General features: G+C 49.7%; 2 long non-coding RNA genes across 2 annotated transcripts in view; both read right to left on the bottom strand.

The window, feature by feature from the left end:
• LOC144101981 (uncharacterized) overlaps nt 1-24,183 on the bottom strand; it is a 176,258-nt gene that overhangs the window by 28,771 nt on the left and 123,304 nt on the right. The window lies entirely within an intron of this gene.
• LOC144100504 (uncharacterized) lies at nt 13-22,048 on the bottom strand. Its single transcript, XR_013307692.1, has 7 exons — nt 21,985-22,048; nt 20,959-21,094; nt 18,765-18,856; nt 10,277-10,379; nt 3,759-3,795; nt 1,474-1,572; nt 13-69 (listed from the first exon to the last, which is right to left on the bottom strand). It is a non-coding gene; the product is annotated as an uncharacterized LOC144100504 (long non-coding RNA).

Here is a 24,183-nt window from a genome sequence, read left to right as displayed (position 1 = left end):
GTCCAACCCTTGGACAGATGGCCACCCTGGGCACGGGTGCCGAAATAGGAAGCTCCGTCGTCCGAGACTCTGGGTGAAGGGGATAGCAAAGAGGACGTTCATTTCCTTTCGAAGGACATGGGCGTAGTGCTGAGATAAGGGAATGTCGTTGGATAGAGAACATTAACAGCCAGAGAACAACAGGTTGGGGGAACCCTGGCGGTCGCCGGTGCCTTTGCTCGGTCGGTCGCTAGTCGGCGGCGGCACTCAACACATTCCCTTTTTAATGGCCCCAAAAAACCGTTTTCCACTGGAGAATATTGACAGAATTTCGGACGCTGTTTTTCGAGCTGCACTCCGCGGGGTTGCTCAATATGAGGTCCATACACGAAGACGACCCAGGGAAAGCGGTTTAAGGGCTCTAGGGCAGAATCCGTGGCGCGTCACATTCGGTAGGACGGTTAAGAAAAAAAAAGAAAATTGGAAAGAGCAATTTATGTAAATAAACTGATTAAATTTTTAATTGATGAAATTGATTCGCTAAAATAATTGATGATATTGAGAAATTGTTTGAGAAATTGATTTGTTCTCAACTGATTGAGAAATTGATTGACTGAGGAGTTGATTGATTGAAAAATTGATTGAGAAATTTAGACTGATTTACAACTCGACTGAGAAAAAATAATTAAGGAATTGATTAATTTGTTGATTGATTAACGTCACGGCAGATGCGAAATTAATCAGATAATGAAAAAAATGCGCGATGGATTCAGTAAACGTCTGCAAAAGTTTGCGTTCTGGTACCGCTATGAAGATAAGTACAGGAAAGATGCGTGTCGTGCGGCAGAATTACTGCAAACACCTTTGTCGCGCGAAAGAACCCAGGATACGAACCTCTGTCGCACGACACTACACAGGACAAAAAACTCCTCGCGGCTCAAAACTGTAATGCGCGACACAAAATTCTGTCGTGCGTTTTGAATCGGGCCGATAGCCAGTCAGCCGACGTTTATTCCAATCCCTTCATGCTTCTTTCATCCTTGAACCTGCATCCTGTGTACACAATTGCTGATGGGCTGTTTGGATGTGGTCTGAATGAAATTTTTTCACCGTGGCAATTACGTAAGCAAACGAAAGCACATGACGTGAACTGGATAAATTAACTCATGCCACTCAGTTGTAGCTCCTGGGCATGTGTGCAGGATCGACTTCGCATCCTATAGGTACCAAATTGGCTTGCCCAACAATGGGGTCAGTACAGCAAACGGGAAGCATTCTTTCATTCACATTGGCTATAAAAAAATATTTGACTCATCTCTCCGATAACACGCGGTGTTTTCTCTTTCGCCCTCAGTGCTGCTTCACATTTCAGCGGCTGCATTTTCTTCGCGTAAAAGGTACCAAGAATTGAATAGCAATGTACCCGACACCGGCAATACTGCAGGGGAGCCCAGGGACCTTGTGGAATCAATGACGTCATTTTGTTTAACCAACCTGTGACGTATCCGGCTGGGTGTTGCCCTGGTACCGCAACCAGGGAAAGGCATGTTCTCGGCAGGTGGTGTAGATGCCCTCCTGCCAGCCTTGGCAGAGCTGCGAGAATAGGAAATAGCTTATTTTCTACGTTCGATTAAATGACGATGTTCGGGCTTTTACACAGTAAAATCTCCCAAATGAACTGAAAAAAAAACACGACGGTATATTTGAGTAGTGTGGGCATATGCTAATTCGGTGCACTAGCAATTTGGTATTCCCTTCGGTTCCGTTGTCCAGATCCAGTGTTCACGGATGGAGGTTGTTCGGATAACGACAATGGGTTAATGTCCGTATAAGCGGAATCGCATTCTCTACTTTACATTCATAGATCCCTGCTGAGAGTACTCTTACCAGTCCTGGCGCAGAGGTTCGGCGGTCAAGCGATGCGCCCTTCTATTTCTCTTCCCTTGTTTGGTATATTATGTATTATTCCTGCTCAATGTGCTAAATGTGATGCCGAAAAGCCATCACCACGAATGCGCGGCACCAGGCCTGCATGATGGGCAGAGGTGGTCATGAAAGTTTTTCCTATGAGTGATGGGGACACCGTTAATCACGAAGAGGCCTGAATTTCCATTCTGGATGTAGACAATGCAAGAAAACAAAGTGCCAGCAAATATAAATCAGATAATAAATAAAAAATAAAAAATTGGCGATGGTTTAGCTATGGTTAAACCTGGAGTGACAAGATAGCTACAGCTGGCAGAGTGGAAATTGGTCACATGACCAACCACGTGATCAGCCACGGCGCCACGCTGCCAGGAGCTGCTCCGCACCACGTGACAGTGTGGCGGCGCCACCGCTCTGACGGCTCAAAATGCTACAGTACTGTAGCTATCGCTACAAAATTACGGCAACGTTCCACGTTTGGAGGAATATTGAACACTATACATCCTGTCCTCTGGACTACAGTGCAAATACGGATAATCATTTTACCATAAGAAGGATGTGAAGCCATTCTATGATTGGTCACAGGAGAAATCAAATATCACGAGTTTTATGGTCCCACGACCATAAAACGAGTTTTTAACGTCCCAAATCGACTCTTCACGCCGTAGTGAAGGGTCCGCAAAATGTCGACCACCTGGGGTTCATCAACATGCGCTGGCATCGCAGAGCACAGGGGCCTTTAGAATTCGGCCTCTATCGAATTTCAGCTGCCGGGGCCGGGATAGAACCCGCTTCCTTCGGATCAGTAGTCGAGAGCCACAAGCAGTGAAGCACCACGGCGGCTCAAAGGGAGTTAAGTGATTGCTGCATCAAACTGAATAGCGGTGGAATCAACACTGCCAAGCTTGCTTTCAATGCAACTATAAGCTCGCAATGAGTATGTTCGCGGTAGTAACTGTGCTGGTCCAAAAAGGCGACAAATGTTTCGCCGTCCGGTCGCAGATTATTTTGAAGCCGCCTTCTTTGACAGAACTGCATCGGTCACTGTGACGAGAACTAAAAAAAAATTCTGTTGTTACTGCAACTATTCTTGCTTTTACTACAACGCCACATCCGAAAATACTGTGGGGAATACTGTACCGACGACAGAAAGCCTTCTGTTCTGTTTTGATAGGGCGGCTCCCATAGGACACGTAAAAACTCCTTTTCATTGTGAGACCAACATGAGGTCGTCGTCGCGATGATTAGGATGGAAGCATCGGAACACAACTACCAAAACAGCGAGAGGACGAAGGTTGCAAATAGAGCAGCTCTTACAACGTCACAGGCAACAGGCATTGTGCGTCGTAAACTTTGCACCACTTGCACTGCACAAGTGAAGCACGACAATTCGAACGCAACATTTTGTGAGGATACATCGTTGCACTCTTTGGTGCGTCGAGCTCCTACGGAATAGTTTATGTGTAGCTGCTCCCGGTTCCCATGCTGACGGCGCGTTTGCCTGACCAAGTTGAGCGGTATTGGTGTCACTTATTACACATGGAAATCTGCGCCTTGGGGTTTTAGGGCATACCACCTCCGTCCATACAAGCAGCCTACCTACGTACAGTGTTCATGAGGTGCCCCAATCATTTCAATCGACATCAGTGGTGAAGGTCTTGCCAGATACGGCAAAGTGAAGTATGGATATGTGTGTTGCTGCTGAAAAGGAGGAGAACGTTAGAGGTCTAGTTGCTGGAAACTTGTTACGCATTACAAATGCATTGGCAGAGTTATTACAGTGCAGCTGGAGATGTACTGACAGCTGCCCCTCCCGAGTGAATTTACAAAGTTTGGCAGAGTTGGCCACGTACCTGCTAAGGTGAGGCTGACGGGAGGCAGTTGCAGCCCCTGCAGTGGGAAAAACTGAGTCAGCAAAGTTGCGCAGTGATGTAGCGTTTCAAAATACACCATAACAAATTCCGGTAAATACTGTGAAGAAGAAGGGTATCATCCTAGTCACACTGCCATCGCACAGAGCGAGCGCCTGCTGACCTGAACAGACGAGAGACTCTGTCGCCACCGTGCTTTCGCCGCCGCCTGAGCTTAAACCAAGGCCCCGTTACGTTTGGTGGAGGTTCAGTTTAACATCCTCGTACCGCCCTGGGCCTGCGCAGCCACACGCTACCGACCCTGTTATACCTGGTGTGGCTTCCAGTCCAAATGATCAAAGACGCGGACTCCCCGACCCGGATTTCCAGAAAACCAACGAGAAGCCTATTGATCCTTCTGTAAGAATCGTGGCTGCAAGAATGTCTGAAGCAGCGACGACAATGGCGTCCCCACGTTGTCGAGCATGCCATCGGTTGTTCTCATCAGTCACGCTGGGGTTGAAAATTGACGGAGAGCTGCGCCTTCAGCAGAGGTTCCGCGTTCCGGTCATCAGACGAGGAAGTGCAAGCTCTTGAACCCCTACTGGGAAACAACCTGACATTCCTGTCCCACATGGGCCCGCATTCCTGTGTCACGTGCGTGCATTCCTGGGCTACATGGGCGCATACCGGACCCACGTGCGCGCCCACCTGGAGGCTGTGTTTACAACAACGTGACCAGGTCTTGTCCCTCGGTCGAGAGAACATCAGTACCGTCCCTGCCGTGGGCGGTACGATCAGTGTCATCGTCTGCAGGTTTGATTGGACATCCTTATTCGAACTGTATTCCCCAGCCAGGGATCTGGGGAATACGATGGGTACTTAACGAGCTACTGAGACACTCCCGACCGCTAAGAAGCTCCTTTTACTGCGAGAAACTCTCTGTTGCTCTCCCCTGTAGAGTATGTAAACAGCCTTTGCTAAGACACTCCCGACCGCTAAGAAGCTCCCTTTACTGTTAGACACTCAGTTTCTCTCATCTGTAGAATATGTAAACAGTCTTTGCTGAGACACTCCCGACCGCTAAGAAGCTCCCTTTACTGCGAGACACTCTCAGTTGCTCTTACCTGTACAGTATGTAAACAGTCTTTGTATGAGGTCTTCCTTGTTTTCCCTTCTTAACCTCATCCCCGATCCTCCTTGCCCCTTCTCTGGCCCGACCACGCTACCTGCTTCCTAATATCTCGTGTAAGCTGTGGGATGCTGCTACCCGAGTGGTGGTCTCAGAGGCCTGGACGCGCCAATAACCCGCGATATCTTATATGCTCGAAGCCGCCGACCACCAAGCCGTGCAGGTGGGCTCACCAGTCCTCTTTTCCGGCTCCCTCGGGAGCACTCTTATGCGGTCCTGACGATCATGACGCTAAAGACTGGCTCACATGATACGAGCGGGTGAGCACATGAAACAAGCGTTGTTGTTGTTGTCCTCATACTATGGCACATGCCCACATAGTGGGTGTGGCCAAGAATTGGGGGGCACATAGAGTTTTTCAGGTAACTAATTCCTGGACGAAATTAAAATGAATGAGGACGGAAGAAGTAAACAAAAAGGAACAATGAAATGAAACGGGGAAATGCAGAACGCACGCAGGAGATCGAGACTGATGTTTATAGCCGAGTAGTTATGGCCTCAAGTGTTTATAGCCTCGCGCCACTGCCATCAGCGAACAAGGGGCTGAGGCCCTTCCACCGGTCCTTCCTCCCGCACCAGCACAGCCGCCCGACCTGTCGCTGCACCCCTCACCTACGCTGCCGCCGTCGCACGGCGATGGCCGCCTCACTACCGCCCAAACTACACTCCGCCTCAAGCGTCTGTGCCTCAAGTTTCTCACGCTACGACGGCTTTTTTTGCAACCGCTTCGACAATTTGGCAATCCCTGGCGTACTAGTGACAATCGGCCTATTTGCTACTCTTGCGGTCTGCCTGGCCATTGGCCTGGCTTTGCCGTCGTCATGCGCCAATCTCCCCAGATGCCGGTTACTGGCCGCCTCCGAGTGAATAATCACCGCAAGCCGAGCCGCCACAGAGTCGCCCGCTTTCACCCGATCACAATGCCTTCTCCACCCGGTGCTCACCTTTTCCTCGTTGCCGCTCCCTTTCTCCCCCGCGCCGGTGCCCGAATCTTTCGCAAGATGAAAACTACACGCCGCAGTTCCTGAGGCGAGAACTGCGCCATAAGCGAAATGTCCAACGCCTCAATTATCTGCCGCCAATCTGCACGCCTTTCCATAGAGATTGTTTCTGTTCTGGCTTAGTCGACACCGGTGCTACTGTGTCTGCCATGGCCGCCTCTTTTTGTCGCTCCTCGCGAAAAGTGACGACCCACTTTCTGGATTCTTGCTGCGCACTGCAAGCGCGCAGGTTATTCCGCTGTTAGCGACGAACGGCTCACGTCGATATTCAGGAAACACTCTACGTGATTGAATTCATCATTTTGCCAACCTGTTCTCAAGAAATACTCTTGGGCTGGCAATCCCTGTCGAGCCATAAGGCAGTCATCGATTGTGCTCGTGCTGAACGATTTCTTTGCGTTCAGCAGTTCCTCGTCTGCCGATGCCCCTTCTACTGCTCCTGCCAAAGCTGTCATTTCCGAAAACACTGAACATGCCCGCCTGTTCTTCCGTTCGTAATTGTCCCCATCACATCTTACCTTGTTCGCGACGGCAACATACTTTTTACACCATCGCCCCTCTTTGCCGCAAGTACCTGTCCACACCTTACACCGTCCTCACCCGGTCAGCTGGCCTTAGCCCGTTGTTCGTGTCCAATTCCTTTACATATGCGTCCGCTGTGCGTCGCGGTGAGTGTCTCGGTACCGCACAGATAATTGATTTCAATCTCTACCGCAATGAAACTGACGATTCGCAGTCCCTAGCAGTAGATGCCCTCAGCTGGCCGGTTCCTGCACTCGACACTTCGCCTCCAGATGTTTTCCTTCCCTCCATCAACGCCTCTCTTGCTGCACCTCAACGCACTCAACTTCTCGCGCTCCTTCATCAATTTCGTTCCTCATTCGATTCACACCAACCCGCTTTGACCCGCACGTCGACTGTCGCCCACCACATCGACACCGGTGACCACGCCCCTCAGCGTCAGCGCCCACATCACGTCTCCGCCAGTGAGCGCCAAGTTAGTCAAGACCAAGTTCACACAATGCCTCACAGAGGCATGATTCAAGCCTCACACAGTCCTTGGGCCTCTCCCCTGGTCCACGTGAAGAAGAAAGATGGCTATATTCGTTTCTGCGTTGATTACTATAGCCTGAATAAGGTAACGCAAAGGGATCTTTACCCTCTTCTCCGCATTGATGATGCTCTGGACGGCCTTGAAGGAGCGGAACTCTTCTCTGCTCTTGCTTTACACTCTGGGTACTGGCAGGTCCCTATGGCCGCCGACAATCGCCCTAAAGCCGCATTTGCGACCCCTGACTGCCCGTATGAATTGAACGCAATGCCTTTTGGCCTCTGTAATACTCCGGCTACTTTTGAGCGCATGATAGACAGCATTCTGGGAGGCCTGAAAAGGAAGTCTTGCCTGTGTTATCTCGACGACGCCGTGATCTCTCAACCCGGCTTTGCGACTCATCTGTCCCAGCTGAATCACGTCTTAACATGCGTATGGACGCTGGCCTTCAACTGAACTTAAAAAAGTGTCGCTTTGCTGCTAACGAGCTGACAATTTTAGGCCATGTTGTGTCAAAAGAGGGCCTCCGCCCTAACACCGCCAAACTTCGTGCTTTGACTGCGTTTCCAATACCTGCTTGCATTAAGGAACTGCGCAGATTCCTAGGCCTCTGTTCCTATTTTCGGCGTTTTATTCGAAACTTTGCGGCCATTGTTGCCTCTTTAACTCAGCTTCTCGGCAGCAATGTGGATTTTTCGAGTTGGTCGCCCGCCTGCGACGACGTCTATAACAACTTGCGCTGCGCAGTCTCCTCACGGCACCACCCATCTCGCGTCACTTCGGCCCTCAAGCCCCAACCGAAGTACACACGGACGCCAGTGGCATTGGCCTCGGGGCTGTGGTCGCCCAACGGAAGTCTGGATTCGAGTGCTTGGCTATTCTCTGGGTCCTTGAAAAGTTTTGACCTTATCTCTAAGGCCGTCCACTGAGCATCATGCCCTAAGTTGGCTTGCTTCACTACAAGACCCCTCTGGTAGCCTTGCTCGATAGGCTCTCCGTCTCCAAGAATATAACAAACGTGTCGTATATCGGTCGGGCCGCAAGCATCAGTACGCTGATACCCTGTCCGGCTCCCCGCTACCGGCCGAGTTTGCCAGCCTTTCGGCCCTCGAATCATATGCACCTTCGCTCACCACCTGTGTCATACCTTCTGGGCAGCGTAAAGATGAGTGAATTGCTTCTCTTGACTATCTCCGACCCATCTAAGCCTCCACCATCCCACACCCTTCGTCGTCAAGCTTCACATTTTACAATTCGCGATGATGTACTCTATCGGCACAACTATAACTCAGATGGACGGAAATGGCCTATTGTCATTCCCCGACATCTCCAGTCCCAAATCTTCACCTGTTTCTACGCTGACCCGCAATACGGCCACGCGGGAGTCATCAAGACGTACGCTCGCATCCGTCTCCGGTACTACTGGCGAGGCATGTGTAAATTCATACTGAAGTATGTCCGCTCCTGCCCGTGCAGCCAACGCCTTAAGCAAGTGCCTCATCGCTCTGCTGGAGAGTTGCAGCCACTACATTGTTCTCCTCGCCCCTTCGACCATGTTGGCATCGATTTATAAGACCTCTGCCGTACAACGCTGCTGGCAACCACTGGGTCATTGTTGCCATTGGTCACCTGACCCAGTATGCAGAAACCGCGTCCTTCATTATGCAGCGCTTTATACTTCGCCACGGTGCTCCTTGTGAACCCTTCAGTGACGGAGGACGCGTCTTGTCTGACGTCGTTAAAGCTCTACTCGCCGAGTGCAATATCATTAATCGGACTTGTGCAGCGTACCATCCGCAAAGAAATGGTCTAACTGGACAATTTAATCGCACTCTGGGCGACATGCTGGCGATGTACATTGCTGCCAACCACATGATCTGAGACCTCATTCTACCCTATGTTACGTACGCCTACAACACTGCTACCCAGTCCGCCACAAGTTTCTCTCCAAAACAATCAATTTTTCAATCTCCTTTTTATCCTGTTTAACCAACAATTACCTGCGCGAAAATGATTAAATATTGCCCTCAGGATGAGAGTTAGTATTTTGGTTGTATTCTAAGATGTTTGGATGCAAAATCCGCCATTCGAAAAGCGTTGAAATTAGGCCGGAGGTTGAACCGGATGTTTGGCAATAAACTCCGATGGTGCGCATGCGCAGAACGTAAGATCGCGCGTCGGCAAACGCCAAGAAAGAACACAAGGTTTTCGCATATAGCGCACCCCTTAGAAGAGCCCCTCAACCCTTACCCGCTTACGCGGCCACAAATGGAACTCACACCGCGACCCGACGTGACACGTATAGCTCAAGCCGTTCAAGACGACACGCTAGCAGCTGGTGGATTGCCGACAGTCTCGTGGGCACTCCGACGTTGCCTTTGTGATTTCGTTTTAACCGTACAGAATTTGCACCGGTCAAAGGATAATGGACACTTGTCAGTCGAGCCATGAAACAACGGCACCTTCGGTTTTAACGGTCACCCAGCTGAGCTGTCGTATTGGCAGCAGAGTTGCTCAGTGAACGATTGATGCTTGATAGATAAACACATCCCGTGATAAAGGAACTCGGTGATAAAGATGGATAAAGACTCTGATCAAAAACATACATCCGGGCAACTCATTTTGCATGAACTTGAAGGACGGTATCAATGTTTACGTGTATATAGGAAGCATATGTTTTTGGATAAAGTAAAATATTCCATGACTTGACCTCTACTGCCCCCAGCTTCCTCATTGACGAGAGTGTGCTCTAAAATCTCGTGCTATCAGATATGGTCTAAAGTGTGAGTTTAAGGTGTGATTTTAGATAAACTGAGCATACTGTGATGGTCTTGCAGCTAAGAAGTATGGAATAGGCCGTCGGCGTTCAACGAGTTCATTGGCGCATTGGCAACGATATAGAGGACGATGATTTTTGAGGAAAGGAATGGTTGTTTAGTGTTTAACGTCCCCAAACGACTCAGGCTATGAGGGAATGAGAGGTACTACATAACTGGCTCCCTGGATCATTGAACAGCTCAGTCGCACCCTCAGGCAGTGGTGCCCGCCTGCGAATGCAGCTTTCGCGGAATATTTCGCGCTTAGGAATGCTAAACGACCAGCACTTTTCAAGTTTAGCAATGCTTTCTGATTTTGTCCTTAGTGTCCAAAAACAGCAAGACTGCAGAGCATAAGCTGACTGAAAATCTTCGCCGTTTTCGCGACCATTGGGGAAGAATTTAGCAAACGTAACAAAGGATTCTGCCTGGACAGATCACATTGAAGTATGGACACTTACTCGGCCGCAACTTCAGGAGGGGCTCAGGCACGCACCCCTAGTTCAGGACGAAAAAGCCGCCAAAGCAGCACTGTTCAATGATGCCGAATCCAAATAGCCGGTGCTGCAAGAGAAAAAAAATAGTATAAGCAACTTGTGCGAAGGGACCACTGAATATCTCTCAAGGATCACACAATAATTCTCGACTTCATATTTCCTTCCTTCATGCCGTATGCGGGACGTGCGGGGTTCGATCCGCAGTGCCGCCGGGTACCCACCGGTGATACAATGGGTACAAGCTTTCCCCTGGTCTGGTGCTCGGCTTATTTAGGGTGAAATGCTTGGGAAATGGGTCTTTTACCCCACCTTGAGAAAAAGAAAAAATACCTTGTGACATGGCGCTCTTTAGCCATAGCTGCCCTTGCGCCATAAAAATCCATAATCATCATCACCTTTCTTCATGCATTTTACGCGAAAAAGGAAGGTGCTGCCGTTCTATTTATTCCGAAAAAAAGTGTGCACCTGTGGGCTTAATTCACTGAGTTTTGTTCACTGAATTCAGTAGGCTGATCACTGAAATCAGTGAATTCACTGAATTTTGTAATTCGCTGAATTCACGTCTACTTTTCTATTAGCCGATAGCGTACACAGTTCGTTCGGTCGAAAAGCCATCGGCGTAGTAACAGTGGGCAACGCGTGTCGGAAATAATCGAAAGCTCAGTAAAAATTGTTGCATGTTAATTGTTGGTTGTAGTGATTGATAATTGACTGGTGTGATGTAAATAATTGATTAATAAAGAAATGAACAAAAAAGCTGGAAAAATGGGGGTTCAATTGGTCCCGCCGTGATGGCTCAGTAGTTAGGGCGCTCGGCTACTGATCCGGAGTTCCCGGGTTCGAACTCGGCCACGGCGGCCACATTTCGATGGAGGCGAAACGCAAGGGGCGCACGTGTGCTGGGCAATGTCTATGCACGTTAAAGATCCCCAGGTGGTTGAAATTATTTTGGATCTCTCCATTACCGCACCTCTTCCTTTCTTCTCTCAGTCCCTCCTTTATCCCTTCCCTTAATATAGGCGAGACGGATACTGCGCCGGTGCCTTTCATGAAACCAAGTTTAACATTCATTTTAAAGGCTTCAAAATGCTTAGAATGAAACGCCAATGCTTGGTGATGCGAAATAAGAACATTTAGAGTGTGTAATTGGTGAAATAAATAAAAAAAATGAAAAAGAATTACCAGCCAATGTTTGGTGATGCGAAGTATCGGTGTATATCGTCGCTCTATTAAGAATCTTATAATCTAATAATAAAATGACGCCCCAAATGGTGTACGCTATCGCGTGAACTCATAAGCGCAGCATATGTGTCCAACATTTTTTCTTGTACTCTAATCAATTAACAATGAAGGATGAAACTCCTCGGAGGAAGCCGGCTAATCAAGACTAGGGGCGGGTTGCCACATCCAAATGACCAATTCTGCTGGAGAATATCAGGCCTAACTTCACTATACAATCACCTTGCGAAAAATTCAGAGAGTATCGAAGCATACTTCAGACTATCGCGGTTAACACTGTGGTAATTTCGTATCTTTTTTATTACCATAGGCCCCGAAGAGTGGGTTGGTGCAGTTGTAAGCACATGCTTTTTTAGTTTATTACTTGGGCTAGCTGATATAATCACTAACGTCGGCTGGAGTAAAACCCTACCGAAGGACTCGACGCGGGCAATCGTGAACTGACCAGTTGCGGAAAACAATCGCAACACCTCAACAACGGAACTGTTCACAGGAGGCACTATGTCTTCGCATACAGCATACAGCTTCTGTTTCTTACGTTGCTCATACATCAGAGGAACGCTGGGTTCAACTGTTGTAGAAAAGCATTCCATTGCATCATAAGTCAAGCTTCTTCCGTATACTAGTAAGGCTATCTTCTTTTTATACTAATACTTCCTGTTCCGGATCTCAGGTGGTTGTAGTCAACAACCTGTCACCCTTCCTAGACAGTTACGTGTTTAGCGTGGGCTTTTAAAGCTTTAGGGGCAGCAGTATTTGTCATGAAATACAATGTGCACTGTGATAATCATGTCAGTCAGGTCTGGTGCGAGGATGCAAACACTTATCATTGAAAGCAATTGGGAGCTGAAAGATGTAGCCGGGAAAATTGGGACGCAAGCAACAGAATTCTTTTCTGTATTTAAAAAATTCAGGGGCGATAAATTACACTCATGCAGAGAAATTGCACTATTTACGCATTTATTCCAATGATGATTCTGTTCCAAATGTAGCCGGGAAAACCGGGGCACAAGCAACAGATGTCGTTTCAGTATTTAAAAATGTAGGGGTGATAAATTACACTGATGCACATAAATTGCATTATTTACGAATTTAATCCAATTATGATTCTATTCCAATACTGGGTCCACTGTCTTTCACTCCCCAGTGTGCTGCATTTCTGATTCTATTCTAATTCACACTACGCAACTACGAAAAATGTGTCATATGTTTTGCCCATCTTGAGCGAGATCCCAACACTCGTTCTGGGAGTCGTGAACTGCGACACCCATTTATGACGCCTTGATGATATCAACAGGAATAGGTATTAGGGGCCGGTTGGGGGGGGGGGGGAGCTAAAGGCTGTCAAGCATGCCAAGAAACGCGCAGCTCGCTCATTCCTAGGAAGCGCAATTTTTTTGGCGTGAAGGCGTATCACGCTTAGAATAAATGAGGAAACAATCGCCACTAACGCTTTAAAAATTGAGCGAACAGGTCATACCAAGACATGGGGCAGAGAAACAGTGACATGGTTCGGTGGCGGAACGGGAGCAGATGAGACGAAGTCGTTATATATGTTAATGGCTTTTCAGACGCGATGACGTGCTAGAGCATGCAGTATGAGGTATTCATATTTTAGGCCTCTCAGCAGTAAACCACATTATTGTAATACGTTTTACTAAATCTGATACTCCTTCGGCGACACATATAATTGGGAAATAAAATTCCAGGAAACAACGCTTGAGCCACATGTTGTCAAGCTTACAATATAGAAGCCAGTAGAGTTAGGCCTAAAAATTCGTAAATTCGCTTTGTGAACTACTACGAAGACCCGGTAATATGAAAGACGTTATAAGGGTATCACAATCTCAATTTTCATGAGCGAGAACGGCAGACACAGCAGTCTATTATATTAGTGCCGCATGTCAGCCACAACGCTGTCAGCGCTAATGCATTAAGGCCACATCTCTCTCTCACTACCGCCACATGTATCAAAGCACGAATGAGGCGTCCGCATATCAAGGGAGCCAGTCATGCGCCCTTCCTTTCCTCAAAGCCATCGGCGTCTAGAACGTTGTCAACGCCAATGAACACAGTGAACGCCGGCATCTTTCGCTTTGTATATTGCTACGCTGCAAACTACTCTAATGGCGCCATACGGCTAAACTGCATTTCCTGGCAGTTGGCAAGCCTTGAGTCATTTCGGGGCTAGATGCTTCGTCTTTATCTCTCGTGCTGCCTTCTGCCTTGCGCGTTCCAACGTCTTGCGCGTCTAATTAAAGCAAGTAAACCAGCCCTGCTTACGTCAACCGTTTCTCAGTGACTAATTTGGTGGAGGTGCTGGGTAACGGCCCATGTACGCTGACTTCGAGGACACCTTTGACGTCAGCTCTCAACGCGTGGCTACAACACCAGACCACAAGGCGAGCCGCCGCCTGCGAGGCCTACAATCCGAGTTCGGCCAACTGACAGCGCCGATAAGGGCCATGACATCCACCGCGGCTAGCCAGACAAGTCAGCACTCCGGGAATGCACCGCCATTTGTCCTTGACGCACCTCGATCGCCGCCACCGTTCCACGGGGACAGGTTCGAGGACGTCGAAGACTGGTTGGCCAGCTTTGACCGAGTGGCAGGTTTCGATGAGTGGGACGGCGAGCGCAAGCTGCGCAACGTCTACTTTGCGCTGCAGGACTCGGCCAAAACGTGGTTTGAGAACCACGAAGCATCCTTTACCACTTGGGAGGCTTCTCGTCGAGAGCTGCTAGCGACATTTACCAGCAGCGAAAGAAAAGAGAAAGCTGAAATCGCCCTGCGCTCAAGATCACAGCAGCCGAACGAGGGCGTCGCGATGTTCATCGAGGACATGACCCGGCTGTTCAATCAGCCGACCCTGCTATGCCCGAAGCCCAGAAGGTACGCCACTTAATGCGTGGCGTAAAAGAGCAGCTGTTTGCCGGACTGGTCCGTGACCCGCCACGAACAGTCTCCGAATTCACCAAGGAGGCAATGGGTATCGAGCGCTCTTTACAGGAACAGGGCGCCCACTACGGACGTCAGGCTACTGTACCAGCCGCTTCCCAGTCCCAGTACACACCTACATCGCTGCCCCCCGAGGACCTTCGAGAGTTTGTAAAAAGCCTTGTGCGTGAGGAACTGGCGAAACTTTGCTTTGAAGCTCCACAGGTCAGCGTCGCTGCCTTTACGGATGTGGTCCGCGAAGAAATCCGACGAGTTGTGCAGCCACCCCCAGCTCCACACCCGGCGCCCTCCGTTATGACGTACAGCGAGGCGCTACGAATTCCCGGGCCAGCGATGCGAGCCTTTTCTCCCATCGCTCCTGTGCAACACCTGCAGGAGCCAATCGCAACAGCACCCTCCGTGCCGCAGGAGTTCAGGCCTCCCGTGAGCAAAGCGCACGTTTGGCGTACGCCAAACTATCGGCCGCTCTGTTACCACTACGGAGAGCCCGGCCACATCCTCCGCCATTGCCCCTACCGCAGGATGGGTTTAAGGGGTTTTTCACCTGACGCACCTCGACCACGCTACGGTGAAAGACCACGGGATATCGAACAGTACTTGGCTGATAACGTGCAATCTTCCACCTCGCAGCGACCCCAGTCCCGATCGCCATCCCCAAGGCGGTTCTCTTCGCCCGGCCGCCCGTCATCCTCTGGCGAGGTCAGAGGTACGCCCCCACGTCGGGAAAACTGAAGACGGCGTCCTCCAGGGGTAGGGCTGCCGCTACTAGACCGAGTCAAGAGCCTCCACCCGACGATTCGCCGCGACGCTCCGACCGACGACGACCTGACCCGACGACCTCGACGATGCGCTGCGACCGACTGGCCTCCGCCGAAATTCCGGTAACCGCCGACAACCACGACGTTACCGCACTCGTGGATACCGGCGCCGATTTTTCGGTAATGAGCAGATGGTTATAGTCACGGTCTTGAGGAAGGTTCTGACCCCTTGGTCTGGGCCGCAGATCCGGACAGCTGGTGGCCACGTGGTAACTCCGATCGGTGTCTGCACTTCGCGAATCCAGATCCGCGGCATTACTTTCCCTGGTTGCTTTGCTGTGTTACCCGAGTGATCCAAAGACCTCATACTCGGTTTGGATTTCCTTCAAGATTACGGTGCCGTTATCAACCTCCAGGAGCTAATCGTGTCGTTTTCCACCCAAGGTCCTGTCCACGACGATACCGAGCCACGCAAGGCTAAGTTATGCGTCTGTGACAACCACGTTTTGATCCCATCAAGATCCAGCATGTTTTTTACTCTAGAGTGCGATAACAGCACCAAAATTCGTGGCATCGCTGAAACCAACATGTCGCTGCTCCTTGGTCGGCAAGTCTGTGTTGCTTGAGGAATTGTTGAACTGAACAAGGGCCGAACCGAACTCTTGGTGACCAATATTGGTTGTGAACCTCAGTGTTTGCCTGGCAGAACAGCTATTGCGTATTTCGAGGAACTCAGCGAATTCGCGGGACAGCACCGACTGGCCTCCGCCGAAATTCCGGTATCCGCCGACAACCACGACGTTACCGCACTCGTGGATACCGGCGCCGATTTTTCGGTAATGAGCAGATGGTTATAGTCACGGTCTTGAGGAAGGTTCTGACACCTTGGTCTGGGCCGCAGATCCGGACAGCTGGTGGCCACGTGGTAACTCCGATCGGTGTCTGCACTTCGCGAATCCAGATCCGCGGCATTACTTTCCCTGGTTGCTTTGCTGTGTTACCCGAGTGCTCCAAAGACCTCATACTCGGTTTGGATTTCCTTCAAGATTACGGTGCCGTTATCCACCTCCAGGAGCTAATCGTGTCGTTTTCCACCCAAGGTCCTGTCGACGACGATACCGAGCCACGCAAGGCTAAGTTATGCGTCTGTGACAACCACGTTTTGATCCCATCAAGATCCAGCATGTTTTTTACTCTAGAGTGCAATAACAGCACCAAAATTCGTGGCATCGCTGAAACCAACATGTCGCTGCTCCTTGGTTGGCAAGTCTGTGTTGCTTGAGGAATTGTTGAACTGAACAAGGGCCGAACCGAACTCTTGGTGACCAATATTGGTTGTGAACCTCAGTGTTTGCCTGGCAGAACAGCTATTGCGTATTTCGAGGAACTCAGCGAATTCGCGGGACAGCACGCTTTGTCCGGAGCCCCGGCATCAGTGGAGGAACCGACCACTCCCATAAACAATGACGTGAACCCAAACCTCCCAACTAACCAGAAACGCTGCTTGGAAAGCGTTATCCAGTCTTTCTGCGACTGCTTTGCCTCGACCTCCAAGGTTAGGCAGACACCACTCACAAAGCACCGAATTATAGTTGACGCCAACCAACGGCCGTTATGTCAGCCGCCCTACCGCATCTCTTCGAAGGAGCGCGATGTCATTCGCCGCCAAGTTCAAGAAATGGTCAAGGACGACGTGATACAGCCGTCGACGAGCCCGTGGGCGTCACCTGTTGTTCTAGTGGCAAAGAAAGATGGAACCCTACGGTTCTGCGTTGATTACAGACGTTTAAACAAAGTCACTGAAAAGGATGTTTATCCTCTCCCGCGTATTGATGACTCCCTGGACCGGCTGCGCCACGCCAAGTACTTCTCATCGCTAGATTTACGAAGCGGCTATTGGCAAATCGAGGTGGACGAACGCGACCGGGAAAAGACCGCTTTTATTACACCGGACGGTCTGTACGAATTCCGGGTGCTCCCTTTCGGCCTGTGCTCAGCTCCTGCAACCTTCCAGAGGGTGGACACCGTTCTTGCCGATCTCAAATATTTGGCAGTCCCGTCTCGTGTACTTGGATGACGTTGCCATCTTTTCTGACACGTTCGAAGAGCACCTGAGACGCCTGCGCGCTGTGTTCAAAGCAATTCGGTCGGCCAGTCTTTCCCTGAAGCCCCAAAAGTGTCACTTCGCTTTCGAAGAGTTGAAGTTTTTGGGCCACATCGTGAGCGCTAAAGGGGTTAGCCCAGACCGCAATAAGAATGCTGTCGTGGCTGCTTTTCCTGTGCCCACCGATAAGCGCAGCGTGCGCCGCTTTCTGGGTCTCTGCGCCTATTATCGGCGTTTTGTGCAGAACTTCTCCCAGATCGCTGAGCCCCTCACGCGACTCACGAAAGATTCCGAACCATTCTTCTGGGGCCTGGAGCAACAGCAAGGCTTTGAAGACCTCCGCATTCGTCTCCAATGTATGCTAATCCTTGGACACTTCGACGAGTCAGCCGACACTGAACTACACACAGATGCCAGCAACATCGGCCTTGGTGCGGTCTTTGTACAGTGGCAGGATGGTCTCGAACGCGTAATCGCATACGCGAGCCGCACCTTGTCACGATCTGAGGCGAACTATTCCACCACCGAAAAAGAATGCCTGGCATTGTGTGGGCAGTAACAAAATTTCGCCCATACCTATATGGCCGCCATTTCAGGGTCGTCAGCGACCACCACTCGCTGCGTTGGCTGGCGAACCTGAAAGATTCCTCGGGACGGCTTGCACGCTGGAGCCTTCGACTTCAGGAATTCGATGTCACCATCGTCTATAAGTCTGGTAGGAAGCACAGTGATGCCGACTGTTTGTCTCGTGCTCCTATCGAGAACAACCGAGCTGACCCCGACGACGATTCTGCTTTTCTTGGTGCCGTCGCACCACTTTGGCGGAATTTCGGGCACTAATCTTCCGGGCGTCCACCATGGTGCAGGGAACACCGAAGCAGCGCACGCTTCATATGCCCGATTACACGAAGCAAATCAGACTGTCTATTTCCCAGCCTATTTCTCAGCGGTCTAATTTCCACCATTATGCACTCCCTGTCTAACTCATTGATCGTGATTTGCAGTTCACCTCCTGAGTGACTCAGCAAGGCAATGTCATCTGCGAATCGCACATTATTTAGGTATTCTACACTAACTCTTATCCCCAACTGTTCCCAGTTCAGGACTCGGAATACCTCCTGTAAACAGGCGGTGAAGAGCATTGGCGAGATCGTGTCGCCTTGCCTGACGCCCCTCCTTATTGGAATTTTGTCTGTACAGATGTGATAAAACATAGAACTGTTTTCAACATCTCACAAGAAAATGTAGCAAAGGAAGCTTGAAATAATCCATTCGCTCCCAGTGGCCCACGGTTGCTCACTTTGTGATAACGCTGAGCGTTCTGTCTCCCACATTCAGTTCTGGTTATAACGGAACAGACATCACCAAATAAGAGACAGGAGAGGGACACACCAGTGACGTATCCGGGTGGGTGTTGCCTTGTTACCAGATCCAAAGAGAGGCCTCTGCTTTCTTGGCTGCTCAGGTGCTCTCCTGTGCCATCACTGCAAGAATAAGGGCGAACTTGCTTTCTATGGTAAAAGGAAGGGTGATTCAGGGGTCTGCACAGCATAAAAACTATACTATCAGCTGAAAACGCAATAAAGTACAACACCGTGAATTTAATCTGAAAATTATAAACTGGCCGCCAAAAACTAGCCAAAGAACCTACCATCGTGAAAAAATTATGCGCCGAGAAGCTTGGCGATGATAGTCATGTGCTTTTGCGAGAAAACTACGCAGCAACGAAGCTTTTTCGGAATTCCATCACATACTCTATGCAATGACGAAGGGATTTTGAACACGCAGGACTCTGGGTCCCCGCACAGCCCCACTGCACTCTACGTTCGTGAGTTCATGGAGTTCCATGCCATAGGCGGCCCAGTTAGTGGCGATATTTTGCCTGGCCGGGTCCGTCGAGAGCAGTAGGACCTCCCATTCCTCACTCGTGGTCAGATGCTGGCGGGTATGTCGGGATTATTTCTTCCGATGGTCGTCACGCATGCTGTCGAGCACATACCAGCACAGCACAGGGAACGATCTACTTTTCATAGCCCGCGGTCTGAATGATATCTGGACGATCGCCAGTCCAGCACGCACTACCTCAACTCGGTGGTGCTCTGGGCGCCTGTTGATGCGAGCCCTACAGTGTGCTATTTAACGAAAGTCTGACGCAATACGCTTGGGTAGGAACCCCACGGCAGTTCAAATTATCTTGGTTTTCAGATTAATACGGGCCGAATGATGATTTACTGTACTACAGTTCCGGCGGCCTAAAGAAATAGATTCGAAATATTTGCTTTTAACATCTAATGCAAAACTCTATAACTCGGTTCATTCTAAATGGGAAACCACAAGGCATCGTTTATCGCTGTTACTAACTTTTTAACTCTGCACCCACAGGAGAAGGCGGCCAAACACATGAGGGCGTACGGACTGGCGTTTCCGGACTGAGGGGGATCGTGGACAAAGCCCCTGAATTATCATTTGTCTATAGTGAATCCTCTTAGCGTTGAAGGGAACCTACTGCAGTGGCAAGGGGGACAATTGCCAGGGTACCGAAGGGGCACGGCTGATAAGAGGCGGAGGTAAATCCCGGATGTCGCTGTTAATGCGTGGTCATTGGTTCCCACCAATCCCCACCTACGAGGTATTTCCAGCGGCGACGCTGAGATCTGCCCTCGCCAGATATCTGCGTCTCCCTGCGTCGCCTTGCTGCAATCGCAGGAATTTCGCCTTCAGCGACGCTAGTGACCGAGACGCCGAAGCTACGCCGAAGAAAGGCTGGTTCGGCCTTAACAGTTAACTCACGAAGGCCCAAGTCGTGACAAAGAACAGTGCCTGGCGGTAGCCATCTTCTGGCGCAAAAAAGCGCACATTTTAACCCTAGCCCTTCTAGTCAGTACAACGATAATCTTGACCAGAATGGCCACATTTATGCCAAGATTCAGGACAAAGCTAGCATTTTTTACGGTAATATGAGATGTTGTGAGAGCGTTTAGTTTCAAAGGTGCGAAAAACCCAGGACTTCTCTGCCTTTTTGCCCCAGGTCCAAATCTGGAGATTCCTGCCCGAAACGTTAAATGTGATTGCAAAAATCTATCATTCCGAATGCGTGGCAGAAATCGGGGAAGGTGCACCGCATAGAAAAAAGGCCTTCCCGTCTTGTCTGCGAATGACTGTTACACCAGTAGTTACTCTAAGTGGCCTGTATTTCTGGTGTGGATGCGTTTGTGTGTGTTGGGTTTCATGACGCATAAGCAGATGAGGCTCTCTTCTATTGTCTTTAATTGAACAAAAAAGGGATACCATCGAACATATAAGCGTACCTTTTTTTGTTTCAACATATTTGGCAAATAAATAGACGATAATATTCTGGATCAGAATCAGTTTATAGGAGTGAAAGTAAAATATAAGGTGGACAAATTTATACAGAAGGAAATTATATTCCAATCACCTCCAGTAACAAATTACTGGCACAGAGAGTTCCCACCGTATATGCACCAGCCTTGTACTACACTGTGGCCAGCTGCTTGGGAAAGACAAAACAAGGCAGAGATGCTCGGTGGCCAAGCACGTGCACGTGACCATTGGCAGTAATTCTCACCTGCGTCCCGGCCGCCGAGGCTGCTGGCCAACACCGACCACGCCCACGTGGTGACAGTGGTCCAGGCACTTATATGACTGCAGGTGGTGTCTGCCACCGCACAGATGACTCCGCTCTTCACTGATCCCCTCTCACCCTGAAGAAGCAGCCGTGAACATCATTGTTTCCAGGATCCACTGAACACTATCCACACAACAAAAAAATAGTGATGCCGCCACCGTCCGGTAGACGTTGAACAAGTGACGTCACCAATCAATCACGAATTGGATACATCAGCGACGCCACGAATCAATCACCAATTGGGTTGCTAATGATTTCTTAATGGCGCCCGCCATCTTGAATTTATCAGTGGCGTCATCAAGTGGCAGCCATCGCGGGTATAGCAGTGACGTCACCAATCAATCTCCACTTCGATATACTCATGACGTCACCAGTCAATTGCCAGTTGGGCTGCTATATCGATTTACTATGGGGGCGCCATCTTGAATTCCTCGACAATGGAAAATTTCACGCCTAAGGGAGGTGGTAGCAGACCCCAATAAATCGAGAAACGTGACGAGTAAGAGCTAACGCTCTTAAAATGTGCACCGAATAATCCCCATTGTATCTCATGAGTGAGCTCTCCAGATGAACCTGTTAGGACGAGGCAGTCGCATCCTCTGCAATGGACGCGACATGAAGGGAACGGCCGTGTATTCAAACTTCTTTGAGACACCGTTGCTGATGCTGAACTCCTGTTTGGAATCCTTTCGAACATCGTCCGCACCTTTAGCGAAGCAGTACTGTTGGCGTTCACGTTTATGCAAGTTTATGAAGCAAAAGTTCATTGCATATGCTCTTTTCATTCGTTTTACTTTTTTCGGCAAGAAAAAAACGCTACCTTTCTTTTTCTTTCACTGACTATATCGTTGTTGCTGGTGTATCGCCGCCGCGTGTCAGTCGCAGCGTGTCGCCAGGCGACTATTTCCTTATTTTCTCTTGATTTTTATGAACTGCAGGGAAGAATTCCACTGTTGGTACACTTACTCGGCCATTCCTCCAAGAGGGGCACGAAGGATCCGTAGTTCAGGACGAGTAAGTCGACTGCCGGAGGCTCAAGTATGGTTGCCGCATCCAAATAGCTGATGCTGCCGGAGAAAATAAGGTACACAAATGTCGCTGCATTAGCATCGCCATAAACGTGATCGGCAAATGAAACACTTTTCAATGCCACATGCGTTTTCTTGGCACTCCATTTACCGCACCCGCATAAAGTTTATTGTGTGGCTGAAGCCAAATGCCTTTGCGGTGGAGACCTTCAGGTTAAACGCCCTTATGGTAAAGGCCCTTAGGCCACAGATTGCTTTTGCACTGACAGCGTGCAAGAACCTCAAGGATCCATCTCTTGAATGCTCTCAAAAAGGCGGGAGTCAGCGCAAGCGGTCCTTATTAGCGCTGGTAAAATTTCCAGCAGCACACAAAAGCCCACAATTGTGAGAACATGGCGATCCTCTCGTGTGTGCGCCGGAAATCCCGAATTTATTTTTTATTTCGCATTTAACGGCGCACAGCCGAATGTGCGAAGCAGGAGAAATATATTTCCACATTTTTCTAGAAAAATTGCTATATTCGGAACCTTTAAGAAATAATCCGCAGAAATTTACGCTCCCCGCGTCTCGGGCAGATACAGCCATAGCTAAAAGCGCCACCGATGCACTTGCAGGTCTTATTGAGAGCGTCTGCAAAATCTCAAGGCCGTCAGCAATGCTCCTCTCGATGTTGACGATGTTGAAGCTCTCCGGTGGCACCCACGTGACGACTGCACTTCAGAGGCACTGGCTTCCGACTGTGTTTTGTCTTGACTCCGGGACTTCTCAGTTCACAGGATGCCGTGGCTTGCTTCGGAACAAGTCGACGCGTCATTGTTAAGCAAAATTCTATGGGATTGGTATTTCCTATAGACTATTGTGTAGGTGTCTATAGAGAGTCTCTTGACTTGATAGACAGAACTGTATGGACAGTCTTTGGACTGTAAAAATTTTTTGTAAGGGCAGCTACAGTAGAGCTGTTCACATATGCTTAAGCAACTAGTGTGCACATGCAATTTTTTCATGCTGTCAGGAAACAAATGTCACCAGCCTAGAGGGAGCTGTGGCATGCGGCCCCGGCTACCGGGGGCCCTTGAGGAGTTTGCTCTGTCATTCAAACTCCGCAGCCCAATTGAAGCACGAGACCAAAAGCGTCATATTTCAAGGGGACTTTACTAACTGTCACATTCTAGAATCGCTGCGAAAGCTAACATTGTCCTGTGTGTGTATGTGTGTGTGGGGGGGGGGGGGATCGTTACAAGAAAATGCGGAGGTGGCCACTGTCTGCCGAAAGCTGCACAGTCATAACTTTTAAGTGTTCTCGGCCGAAATTACGCTTGCGAAAGGGAGTCACCCTGTAGAAATGATTGTTACATACAGGGACGTATCTGATAGGTCCGGGGGGCCCGGGTCCCATTTGAAATCTTGCGAAGCCCCCCTGCCCTCAGCAGTGTTGTCAGGCATGGGCCCTGCCCCGTCATCCGGGATTTACCCAATACAACTGCCTCAGAAATGAAAACTGGTGTTGAGGAAGTAAATGGCGCAATAACTCTCGCATATCTCGGTGTACACCCGAACCGCGCAGTAAGGAAAGGGGTAGAGTGACAGAATAAAGGAAGAAAGAGGAGCGGTAGTGGAAGGCTCCGGAATAATTTCGGCACCTGGGGATCTTTAACGTGCACTGACATCGCACAGCTCACGGGCGCCTTTTGCGTTTCGCCGCAATCGAAACGCTGCCGACGCGGTCGGATTCGAACCCGGGAACTCCGGCTCCGCCCAGCTATTCCCACACAATGAGAACAGGTTTGATTCACAGAGTCCGACGCTGAAACGTTCAGTCCAACCCATGTGATACCTTCCTACTGAGTTCATCAGTGTACACCAGTACCACCCTAAATCTAGAATCCTAAAATGCGGGCAAAGGAAGTTTAATACACTCACTACTGTGCGACATGTGTCCTGAACGCCGGACCAGGCTGCACCAGAGATAGCCTAGTCCAGGGCAGAGAAGCCAGCTTCCCGGCAGTTGCTCTTGCCGGCGCCACATCCAAGGCGTCGTTGCTTACTGCGAAGACCAGGCATACGCGCTTCAGTGGGTGCACGCAGCTCCGTATGGAAAGTGGTTACCTACGGTCGTTCAACAATAAGGAACATGTGT

Source organism: Amblyomma americanum, chromosome 8, assembly GCF_052857255.1.
Source record: "Amblyomma americanum isolate KBUSLIRL-KWMA chromosome 8, ASM5285725v1, whole genome shotgun sequence".
Classification (NCBI taxonomy): domain Eukaryota; kingdom Metazoa; phylum Arthropoda; class Arachnida; order Ixodida; family Ixodidae; genus Amblyomma; species Amblyomma americanum.
The sequence above is the reverse complement of the archived record's forward strand: the minus strand, read 5'-3'. Positions and strand labels throughout refer to the sequence as shown.